This window comes from Bubalus kerabau, chromosome 6 (genome assembly GCF_029407905.1).
Source record: "Bubalus kerabau isolate K-KA32 ecotype Philippines breed swamp buffalo chromosome 6, PCC_UOA_SB_1v2, whole genome shotgun sequence".
Classification (NCBI taxonomy): Eukaryota; Metazoa; Chordata; class Mammalia; order Artiodactyla; family Bovidae; genus Bubalus; species Bubalus kerabau.
The window spans coordinates 119,622,262-119,632,706 of record NC_073629.1 but is presented as its reverse complement, the minus strand read 5'-3'; the positions used below and the strand labels follow the sequence as shown (position 1 = coordinate 119,632,706).

Genomic DNA, 10,445 nt, shown 5'->3' with positions numbered 1-10,445 from the left:
CCCCCCCCAGCCCCACCCCCACTAGTTGTTTTGAGGAAAACCGATGGGTAAGAAATCTGGACCTGTGCTCCAAGCACAGCCCTTCCTATGCATCTATTATCATTAGATGCACAGAAATATTGTCCTGTCTTCAGTGTGGCCTGACACTCAATGAAGACTTAAATATATGTGCTGAATCAGCTTAAACATACATGCTAAATCATTGTAATCCTGGTTAGAAATCCAAAGCGAAAATGCAACACTTAGTAGTTCAGTTGTGTCTGATTCTCTGCGACCCCATGGACTGTAGCCCGCCAGGCTCCTCTGTCCATGGGACTGCCCAGGCAAGAATACTGGAGTGGGTTGCCATTCCCTTCTCCAGGGGATCTTCCCAACCCAGGGATTGAACCTGAGCTTCCTGCATTGCAGGCAGATTCTTCACTGTCTGAAGGTGATATGTGATTATTAGAAAAATACAGAAAGTATAATTTAAATTAATATATACATCCAAATAATTGGGAGATTGGGACTGACACATATACACTACTGATACGATGTATAAAATAGACGATTAATGAAAATCTACTATATAGCTCAGGGGACTGGACTCAGTACACTGTGGTGGCCTGAATGGGAAGGAAATCCAAAGGGCAGAATATACGTGTATGTGTAGCTAGTTCACTTTGTTGTTCAGTAGAAATTAATGAAACGTTGTAAAACAACTGCACTCCAATGAAATTAATTTAAAAATGAAATACATACATCCAAATAATAGTGTATATTTTATCATACATCTCCCAGTAATTGATAAAACAAGGGGAAAATTAGAGTAATACGTTAGATTTAAAATATTAACTAATTGAACCTCCTCAGCACCAATAGTCAAAAACACTCAGCAACTGCAGAATTTAAATTCCCTCAAGACACCAGAATATCACTGTAATAAGGTGAAAAGTGTCTCCCTCCAAAAAAAAAAAATAATAATAATAATGTCTACCCAGAAAACCAGAGTATGATCTTATTTCCAAACGAATCGGCTAGCATGAAGTCATGCTGGATTAGGTAGGCCCTAAGTCCAATGACTGGGGTCTTTATAGGAAGAGAAAACAACACGGAGACACAAAGGCACAAGGGCAAAGGGCATGTAAAGATGGACTGAGGTTGGAGGGACGCAGCACAGGGGGAGGAATGCCCCAGATGCCAGGAGCCTCCAGGAAGAAGCAAGGAAGAATGTTTGTCGAGAGTTTTCAAGGGCAGCGGTCTCTGCTGACAACTTGATTTTGAACATCTATCATTATGACCTACGGAGAAGGCAATGGCACCCCACTCCAGTACTCCTGCCTGGAAAATCCCATGGACGGAGGAGCCTGGTGGGCTATAGTCCATGGGGTCGCTAAGAATCGAACATGATTGAGTGACTTCACTTTCACTTTTCACTTTCATACATTGGAGAAGGAAATGGCAACCCACTCCAGTGTTCTTGCCTTGAGAATCCCAAGGACGGGGGAGACTGGTGGGCTGCCGTCTATGGGGTTGCACAGAGCTGGACACGACTGAAGCGACTTAGCAGCAGCAGCAGCAGCATTATGACCTAAGAGAGAGTAAAATTCCTTTTGCTATAAGTCACCAAATTTGTGTTAATTAGCTATGGTGGCCCTGGTGACTGAATCAGGAGGGTGGTGAGGGAGTTTGCTTTCACCTGGCAAAATCAGCAATACACTTCACTGCTTTATCTTGTTCTCCAGCTCTATGTCAAAATGCACTCTGCAGGGATCTTCAGCATTTTTCCCAGTTATTCCATATTCTAGTTCAGTTATTTCAATTGTTTTAAACATGATAACGTACAACAATTTACTTGTGGAATCTGCTTTGTAGAGACACTTTAGGTTGTTTCTTTATATTCTTATTCAGTAATGAATATTATGCAATGGACATCCCCTCTTAAGTGGATATCTAGATGTGTATTCCTGAGTAGAAAGGCACATTTTTTTCAAGTTCATTAATTTTCATTTTAATCTTACTTTATTAAGGTTCCTTTCCTTCCATCTTCATTTTTGCCATTCAGTTACTCTACTCAACTCTAAAACTTTCCATTTTAAGAAGTCCTGGTTGCATGGGAGAGAAGTAATCTATAAGCTGCTCCAGTGACCACAGTGTTAGATAACTGTGGGCACAGAGGATTGATCAGTTCAGTTCAGTCACTCAGTTGTGTCCAACTCTTTGCGACCCCGTGGACTGCAGCACGCCAGGCCTCCCTGTCCATCACCAACTCCTGGAGTCTACTGAAACTCATGTCCATTGAGTCAGTGATGCCATCCAGCCATCTCATCCTCTGTTGTCCCCTTCTCCGCCTGCCTTCAATCTTTCCCGGCCTCAGGGTCTTTTCAAATGAGTCAGCGCTTTGCATCAGATGGCCAAAGTACTGAAGTTTCAGCTTCAGCATGAGTCCTTCCAATGAATATTCAGGACTCATTTCCTTTAGCATGGACTGGTTAGATCTCCTTGCAATCCAAGGGACTCTCAAGAGTCTTCTCCAACACCACAGTTCAAAAACATCAATTCTTTGGCGCTCAGCTTTCTTCAGAGTCCAACTCGCATATCCATACATGACTCCTGAGAAAACCATAGCTTTGACTAGACAGACCCTTGCTGGAAAAGTAATATCTCTGCTTTTTAATAAGTTCTCGAGGTTGGTCAAAACTTTTCTTCCAAGGAGCAAGCATATTTTAATTTCATGGCTTCAGTCACCATCTGCAGTGATTTTGGGACCCAAAAAACCAAAGTTTCTCACTGTTTCCCCATCTATCTGCCATGAAGTGATGGGACCAGATGCCATGATCTTAGTTTTCTGAATGCTGAGTTTTAAGGCAACTTTTTCACTCTCCTCTTTCACTTCCATCAAGAGGCTCTTTAGTTCTTCTTCACTTTCTTCCATAAGGGTGGTGTCATCTGCATATCTGAGGTTATTGATATTTCTCCTGGCAATCTTGATTCCAGCTTGTGCTTCATCCAGCACAGCATTTCTCATGATGTACTCTGCAGATAAGTTAAGTAAGCAGGGTGACAATATACAGCCTTGACATACTCCTTTCCTGATTTGGACCCAATCTGTTGTTCCATGTCCAATTCTAACTGTTTCTTCTTGACCTGCATACAGATTCCTCAGGAGGCAGGTCAGGTGGTCTGGTATTCCCATTTCTTGAAGAATTTTCCACAGTTTATTGTGATCCACACAGTCAAATGGAGAAGGCAATGGCACCCCACTCCAGTACTCTTGCCTGGAAAATCCCATGGACGGAGGAGCCTGGTAGGCTGCAGTCCATGGGGTCGCTAAGAGTAGGACACGACTGAGTGACTTCACTTTCACTTTTCACTTTCCACTTTCATGCATTGGAGAAGGAAATGGAAACCCACTCCAGTGTTCTTGCCTGGAGAATCTCAGGGACGGGGGAGCCTGGTGGGCTGCAGTCCATTGGGTCACACAGAGTCAGACACGACTGAAACAACTTAGCAGCAGCAGCAGCAGCAACACAGTCAAAGGCTTTGGCATAGCAATAAAGCAGAAGCAGATGTTTTTCTGGAACTTTCTTGCTTTTTCTATGATCCAGCGGATGTTGGCAATTTGATCTCTGGCTCCTCTGCCTTTTCTAAATCCAGCTTGAACTTCTGGAAGTTCATGATTCATGTACTGTTGAAGCCTGGAGAAGGGAATGGCAAACCATTTCAGTATTCTTGCTCTGAGAACCCCATGAACAGAGGGTTGATAATCCATGACAATTCCTCTCTTCTGTTGTAGTTTTTTCACCAAGTCTCTATGGGTCTGGACCGCCTACATTCATAACTTCCATGAGAAGAGGAGGGTGAATTGTCTTTGCTGTAAATCATTCTGCCCCTTCAGCGCTCTTCATGAGCAAATGCATCACATACTATTTATCCACTTATCTGCCTAAGTATTTCTTGAAATGATTTTACCAATGAAACAAACTGAGCTGTAGGGTTCTTTGTTTCCCCATTTACCCTTACTTTCATAAGGTGCTAAATCTCTACCTTCTGTTTTCATTCGTGTTTCCTGCTGCCAATGAATTCTCCTAAGATTTCAAAGTACTTTCAGGCATTGGCATCTTCTCATTTTTATACTAGATATGTGACAACGCTGCAGTTTCCGCTGGAATAGCACTTAGAGGAAGTGAGTTTTTTAAAGACATTTTCCTCCTGCTTCTTCTTTTCCTTAATTCCTTTGGATCCTTTGACATGGTGCATTCTGTGTTTAATCAATTTGTTCATTGTGTAGGAACTCTATCAAGGGTGAATAGCATCAATTTATAAAATCATGAAATCTTTAACTTTGGAGGACAACAATTTTGAGCAGGCAAAATTTTAGTGGCATTTAGGCAAATTTCATTCTCTTTAGCTGATGATGGTGAATTCCATGAGTAAACATGACTTCATGATTTTTTCTCTAAATGTGTATAATATAAAAATAAATCATTTTTTCATATCCTAGACCAGAAAGGTGAATGCCATGACTGGACTTCTGGGCAACATCTCCAGTGCCAGTGTCCTCCATGCCCTTGGGATGATGGAGCAGGAGCCCAAGGGAGCTTCTGCCCCAAATGGAACCAAAATTTTGCCTCAGACCCCTGACCTCTCTCCTGTGTGAGAGGCACTCAGCCAAAATTATTCCTACTGGCATCAAGTTCACTTTAGGGAATACTTTGGCCATGTATTTAAATTATCATTCTTGTTGTTATTTGAAACAGGGTCATGGATATTTGGTTTGGGTGAAGTATAAAAGAAAGGTTAAATATTTGGTTTCTCTTTGGAATCATCACCCATTAGGGCACAATTAAAATTTATCCACCAATCATATCTTTTGTACCAGTCACTGCTTGAGGTGTTTTATTCACGTACATTATCTCAGATGAGCCTGGCCATGCAAATATATTTTTAATTGCAGTATGTATGTGAGTCTGTATGTATTATAGTTGATATTTAATCATATGTTAGTTTCTGGTGTACAGCATAGTGATTTGACATTTACATATATTATGAAATGATCACTTAAACAAGTCTAGTAACCATCTGTCCCCACACAAAGTTTTTACAACACTTTTGACTACATCCGTTATGCTGCATATGACAGCCTAGTGATTTATTGTTTGTATATTCCCTTCACCTATTTATCCCCTTTAGTGCCCTCCCTTCTTGCAACCACTCATTTATTCTCTGTATCTGTGAGTCTATTTCTGTTCTGTTTGCTTATTTGTTTTTAGATTCAAAATGTAAGTGGAGTCATACCCATTTTCTTTTCCTGTCTGACTTGTTTCACTTAGGTTAATCCCCTCTAATTCCCCCTACAAAGATGAACTTCCTCCTCTGCTCTGCGATTCCTCTGGGCTTCAGTTCATGTAGGAGAAGCAGCGCACTTGTTCTTTCTTTATCAGGAGCACTTCAAAAACACTGAACTGATTCGTTAGCATTCTCCAGTGGTGACTAAGTTTTTTTGTATTATTATGAATTCATATTGAACAGATTTGATGTATTTGAATGTATTGTAATTACTATCCTTAATAACATCAAACTGTCTCATTTTTAGCCAATGGGCAGCTCTTCTATTTGGTCCAAATCTAGACCTGACCTACCAGCCTTTGATCACCTTTTTGTTCCTGAAATGGCATGCTGTTCTGACTTGGGCACTCCTCTAAGAATCCAGGTACCTATTGGTGGGCTATGAGTCCTTTGAAGCCACACTGTCACAGCTGATTGACCTGTTTAACTTGGCTCACCAGCTGTTTCCTCCTAGCTTCCTTATGATCTTCCGCTTGCTGACTTCTGATTGTGACAGTGCCCAGGACGCGGGGATCTGAGTCCTCCTTGCTGTCACTGGCTGAATGACACCATCTAGCTTCATAGCCTTATCATCTCATCTTACAGTTCCACAATCTTTCCCAGCTCAGAATCCTTTCCAATGAGTTGACTCTTCGCACAAGATGGTCAGCTGGAGCTTCAGCTTCAGCATCAGTCCTTCCAGTGAATATTCAGGGTTGATTTCCTTTAGGATTGACTAGTTTGATCTCCTTGTTATCCGAGGACTCTCAAGAGTCTTCTCCAGCACCACAGTTCAAAAGCATCAATTCTTCATCACTCAGTCTTCTTTATGGTCCAATTCTCATATCTGTACATGACTACTGGAAAAACCATAGCTTTGACTATATAGAACTTTGTTGGCAAAGTTAAGTCTCTGCTTTTTAATATGTTTTCTATGTTTGTCATAGCTTTTCCTCCAAGGAGCAAGTGTCTTTTAATTTTGTGGCTGTGGTCACTGTCCTCAGCAATTTTGGAACCCAAGAAAATAAAATCTGCCACTGTTCCCACCTTTTCCCCAACTATTGAAGTGATGGGACCAGATACCATGATCTTAGTTTTTAAATGTTGATTTTTAAGCCAGGTTTTTCACTCTCCTCTTTCACCCTCATCAAGAGGCTCTTTAATTTCTCTTCACTTTCTGCCATTAGGGTGGTATCATCTGTATATCTGAAGTTGTTGGTATTTCTCCTGGTAATCTTGATTCCAGCTTGTGATTCATCCAGCCCAGCATTTCACATGATGTACTCTACATATAAGTTAAAAAAACAGGGTGGCCATATACAGCTGTGACATACTCCTTTCCCAATTTGGAACCAGTCCATTGTCCCATGCCTGGTTCTAACTGTTGCTTCTTGACCTACATACAGGTTTCTCAGGAGACAGGAAAGGTGGTCTGGTATTCCCATCTCTTTAAGAATTTTCCATAGCTTGTTGTGGCCTCTTTAATATTTCTCGAGCATGCTGGCCACACTTCCTCTGGGGTCAAAATAGCACCTGCTTTTCTTTTGGCTTCCTGGGATACTTGCTTGGCTAGTTCTTGACCTTCCCTGTGAGGACTACCTTCATGTCTGTGCATGACCACTGTGTTGAAAGCTGCAGTGACGATGGGAGGTAACCCTAGGAAAGTACAAGGAGCCGGTTTCTTGCATCTTGTAATATAAAACACCATGTCCTTGCAGCCTAAGCTGCTGCTAGATATTGTACCTGTAGCCAAATGTCTTCTGCCCACATTCACCACATTTCTGTACGTGCCCAGGTTCATCGCTAGGTTCTCTAGACTTGGGTCACTCTTTTAAAGATGATTAAGTTTCAATTTCTGAATGTACATAGTTTTTAATTTCTTTCTATATACACAAATATATAATTTCTTTAAATGAATAAACATTTTTATATACACCAGATTTTTAAGCTGTTTTTATGATTGTTGGCAGAGTCATTTTTCCCTTTCCTTTAAAAAATTGGATCAGTTTCCTTCCTAACATATGAGCATATAACCCAAGCTTATATGTGACCTTAGGTGCATGCTTGCTCAATAGCTAAGTCATGTCTGACTCTTTGCAACCTCATGGACTGTAGCCGGCAGGCTCCTCTGTCCATGGGATTGCCTGGCAAGAATACTGGAATGGGTTGTCATTTCTTCCTCCAGGGGATCTTCCCAATCCAGAGATCAAACCTGAATCTCCTGAATCTCCAGCATTGCAGGTAGTTTTTTTTTTGTTTTGTTTTTTGTTTGTTTTACTGCTGAGCCACTTAGAAAGCCCATATATGACCTTGTGTGAAAAGTGTGAAAGTGTTAGTCACTCAGTTGTGTCTGACTCTTTGCAACCCCATGGACTGTAGCCCTCAAGGCTCCTCTGTCCATGAAGTTCCCCAGGAAAGAATACTAGAGTGGGTACCATCCCTTCTCTGGAGGATCTTCCCAAACCAGGGATAGAACCCAGGTCTCCCACATTGCAGGCAGATTTTTTACCACCCGAGCCATCAGGAAAGCCATGTATGATGTGTGTGTGTGTTACTCAGTCAGCTGTGTCCAATTCTTTGTGACCCCATGCACTGTAGCACACCTGGCTCCTTTGTCCATGGAATTCTCCAGGCAAGAATAGGGGAGTGGATTGCCATTCCTTTCTCCAGTATATGACCTTAGATAATCTATATTAACAATCCAGCTTACATGATTCCATATAATGTCTGTACATGGTTGCACAATCATTTTGAAAAAAATTATATTTATAAACTATGCTATACAAATGTAAGTTATCCAAGAATATGGTTGTAATTTTGTCAGTCTGTTTAGCTTTTTACTTGTTATCAGGATGGAGTGGCAATTTTTAAGAGTTTTACACATGGAACTGGGAATCAGAGGTCCCCTTTGGCCTTTTTTATAATTCAGGTATCTTTTTAATTCAGATATCTTATTATGGAGTTTTAAGAGTTCTTAATATACTCTAAGTATGTCTTTTATCAAATACATGTTTTGCAAATATTTTTTCATGTCTGTTTCTTTTACTGTTTCAATGTGTCTCTGTAAACTAAATATTTTTAACTTCTATAAAGTTCTAATTATCAAATGTTTCCCTCTGTAGCTTACACAGCTTGTGTCCTATCAAAGAAATGCTTGCTTAACCCAAAGTTTTAAATATGGTCTCCTGCATTTTCTTCCACAGGTTTTAAATTTTTATACTTAGGAATCTTGTCTATTTTGAGTTAATCAGTATTAGGGTTGATGTGTGTCTTTTTGCATATGGATGTTCAATTGTTTCAGAACAACTTGTTGAAAACACTCTTTCTCCATTGAATTAGCCTGCCAGTTATATCAAAAATAAATTGACCTTATATACATAAATTTAGTCTGTATTCTTGATTCTGTTTCAGTATGCCCAAATTACACTGTTGTGATTTCTCTGGTTTTTATAGTAAATCCTGAAATCCAGTTGTTTAAGTCCTTCAACAATTTTATTCTATTAAAATTAATTTTGCCTACTTTTTTAAGTACACAAAAATTCAAGAGAACAGAGTTTTAGGATATTAGTTCCTTGACCAAGGATCAAACCCATGCCTCCTCTCTGGCCACCCTCCTTCACGTGGCTGTGTGTTTCTGGCCCAGGCTCCACAGGGCATCCTTCACATCCTTGTTTCTCAGACTGTAGATGAGAGGGTTCAGCATTGGGATAACCAGGGTATAGAAGACAGAGACCGCCTTGCCCTGCTCCGTGGACTCCACAGCTCCCGGCTGGGCATACATGACAAAGACAGTCCCAATAAGGACAGTCACTGCAGTCCTGTGGGAGCCGCAGGTGGGGAAGATTTTGTGGCGCCCAGCTGCTGAGCGCATCCTCAGGATGGCCACTATGTGTAGCCATAGGAGATGAAGACCACAATTGTCACCCCCACAATGATGACCCCACAGATGCCAAACAAGAGCATCTCATTGAGGGCTGTGTCGCCGCAGGCCACCCGGAGCAGGGGGGCACATCACAGAAGTGGTCGATGTGGTTGGAGCTGCAGAACGGGAGAGTGAATGTGAAGCTGGTCTGCAGGATGGAGTTGAGGCAGCCCCCACAGTAGCAGCCCAGCACCAGGCGGGCACACACTGAGGGGCACATAGTGATGGGGTAGCTCAGGGGGCTGCCGATAGCCACGAAGCGGTCATAGGCCATCACAGCCAAGAGGAACCCCTGGGTGGTGCACATCAGGGAGAAGAAGAACAGTTGAGTGGCACAGCCAGCAAAAGGGATGACCTTGGAGGAGGACAGGAAGTTGACCAGGGCCTTGGGGGCGATGGCAGATGAGTAGCACAGGTCCAGGAAGGAGAGGTTCTTGAGGAAGAAGTACATCGGGGAGTGCAGACGGGCATCCAGGGTGATGACCACGATCATGATGAGGTTCCCCAGGACGGCCACCACGTACAGGGCCAGGAACAGAGCAAAGAGCAGGGCCTGGGTCTGAAGACCACCCTCAAATCCCTCCAGCAAGAACTCCTGAAAAGTCATCACTGAGAGGTTTCCATTTCCATGGGGTGACATGACCTCAGTCCTCAGACCAGGAGAATTACACCTCCAGTGATGGTGAACTAGCTAACCCAAACTAAACTCCTGCTGAAGACTATTAGAAAAGATCAGCAATAAAAATGAAATTTGATGGAACATCTAGGAGAGTTAGTTAATGACTTAGTGAAGAATTTCTAACGAAGTTCAAGATAAACACAGAGGACCGGGGATTCCAATGCTGAGAGTTCTTTGCCCTGGAGACATAAACCAGTTTTGAAAAGAAAGTCCAAGAGGCCCAGTGCCCGGGCAGTGACGTTTTGCTCTGTTGCTTGTTTTGTGGAACTACTGGTGACAATAGAAAAAAAAAAAATTGCAAAACATGTATATGATACTCGGAACCACCAAGGATGCATCCACAGAAGTAAGTTACTAAAAAATGAGACAGAGAGACAGGCTGAATCTGAATTGGAAGAGATGATGGCCAAGTGTTTTATCAAACCAATGGAAAATATTAGTCTGCAGATTCACGAGGCCTATTAAATTAAAGCAGAGTTAATGCAAAGAACAGCACATTCATGTATATCAGAGTAAAAATATTTAAAACTGAAACAG

General features: G+C 41.9%; 1 pseudogene; it reads right to left on the bottom strand.

Annotated features, from left to right (window-relative positions):
• Nucleotides 1-8,923: 8,923 nt before the first annotated feature.
• LOC129656348 (olfactory receptor 12-like) lies at nucleotides 8,924-10,242 on the bottom strand (annotated as a pseudogene).
• Nucleotides 10,243-10,445: the final 203 nt, after the last annotated feature.